Below are 2,383 nucleotides of genomic sequence, written 5' to 3'. Positions count from 1 at the left end.
ACTAAAAATCACGTATATAACTAACTATTATAACACAATAATATTTTGTCAGTGTTCATCACCTCATTTGCACTGACACTTCACATATTTGCTAGTAATGTGGTTAATCATGCTAGAAACATTGTAAATCATAGTAAATAATACTGAAATGAGGTGTATCAAGGTAAATCATGCTAGAATCCTAATAAATCATTCTGGAACATGGTATATGATAGTAAATCATGCTAGAATCATATTAAATAATTCTAGAATGTGGCAAATCGTTGTGGGAGGAGCCTATTTTACTCAAATGGCTATAACTCAAGAAGTAAATGAGATATCTTCACCAAACTCAGTACACATGTGTATGGGTTCAATTTGAGGTCACAGTAAACAATTCTATGGAGATCGGAGCATAGGTGGCGCTATAACTGTTAAAAAGCTTTAAAACCATATATATCCCATGGCAAATTGCCTGTATTGGCTGTAAATGGTCTTTTCCATCTATTATGTCAGTGGTTACATGCTTGCTAAATAAATCTTAATAACTTTTGATGCTTTTGTGCTTAAATGCCTTAAAGGCCTTAACTGCTTGAACCCCGATAAATGCTGCTTGCAGCTTTAATTATTATTATTATTATTATTATTCTGCCGTAAAACGCATCGTGCAGCCCAAACCGTAAGGGCTAGAGCTTTGAAACTTTGCCATATGGTAGTACAAAAATCGAGGAGAGGTTATCAAATTATGACCCCGATTGGCCCATAGGTGGCGCTATAGCAACCAAAAGCGCGAAACTGCTCATAACTCCTAGACCGTAAGTCATAGACTCAAGTGTCTTATATCATTGGAAAGCTGGACGCCTGACGAACAAAACGTATATCTCCGATTTTATTTCCGCCATGATAGATTTTCCGCCATTTTGAATTTTGTTGAAAATCTACTTTTGCGAACTAGTCCCTGGTTTTTTGCCCGATCGGAACCAAACCAGTGCAGAATTGTTCTCTGGAGTCTGAATATCAATAATTATCAAAAAAAAGTTGAAATTTCGATTCACGGTCGCTAGGGGGTGCAAAATTAACGTTGTGGGAGGAGCCTATTTTACTAAAATGGCTATAACTCCAGAAGTAAAAGAGGTATTTTAACCAAACCTGGTACACATGTGTAAGACGTCAATATGAGGTCACGGTAAAAAAATCGCGGCGATTGGTCACATGGTGGCGCTATAACATGAAAAAAACATAAAACAGGCTATAACCACCTGACCGTTAGTCCGATTGACTTGAAAATTGGTATGCAGTGTCTTGGTCCAAGGTGCCATGTATGTCTATGAGGACATTGGTGTATCTCAAAAAACATGGCCGCCATCGGCCAATGAAGTTTGAGCACCTATTAGACAAGGTTAACGGAGGCCTATCGGAACGAAACTCGGTGGGCATGTTCGACTCATGGCCCTAGAGGTCTGTAAGAATTTTAAAAGAAATCGGCCACTAGTTGGCGCTAACGAGTTTTATGGCTCTGTAATCACGTGGTGTTACACTTATTGTCACAGAATGCATACCATTTGATAGATCTCCTCTTGTTGAACAACTTTGCCTCAAGAACCATTGCTGTCAATCAAACCGTTCATTAAATATTCGTAATTATGTTAAAAACCTACTTTTGCGAACTAGTCCTAGGTTTTTCGCCCGATCAGAACCAAACGAGTCTAGGACAATTCTATGGACTCTCAAGATCAATAATTATCAAAAAAAAGTTGAACTTTTGCATTTTTCGCATGGGTATATTGGGTCATAAAGAAAATGGGCGTGGCAAAATGCACTCAAAAGCCTATAAATCCTAAACGAAAACTCAGAACTTCACGAAAATTGGTGAGCTTATGTGCCATAACATCATTAACAAGCATGCAAAATTTCATGGAGATCGGACTATAGATGGTGCTATAACTGTTAAAAAGCTTTAAAAAACACATATTTCCTATGGTAAATTGCCTGTATTGGCTGTAAATGGACTTTTCCATCTATTATTTCAGTGGTTAAAAGCTTTCTAAATAAATCTTAATGTCTTAAATGCTTATGTGCCTAAAGGCCTTAAATGCTTGAACCCCGATAAATGCTGCTTGCAGCTTTAATTATTATTATTAGGGGTTCAAGCACGAAGTGCTGAAACCCTATTGTAATTGTGCTGATTTTTATTATTAGGGGTTCAAGCACGAAGTGCTGAAACCCTATTGTAATTGTACTGATTTTTATTATTATTATTATTTTTCTTCTCCGCTAAAACGCATCGTGCAGCCCAAACCGTAAGAGCTGGAGCTTTGAAACTTTGCCAGATGGTAGTACAAAAATCGAGGAGAGGTTATCAAATTATGAGCCCGATTGGCCCATAGGTGGCGCTATAGCGACC

This window comes from Scardinius erythrophthalmus, assembly GCF_964197995.2.
Source record: "Scardinius erythrophthalmus genome assembly, contig: HAP1_SCAFFOLD_62, whole genome shotgun sequence".
NCBI classification, from domain to species: Eukaryota; Metazoa; Chordata; class Actinopteri; order Cypriniformes; family Leuciscidae; genus Scardinius; species Scardinius erythrophthalmus.
Note: the sequence above shows the minus strand (reverse complement) of the source record.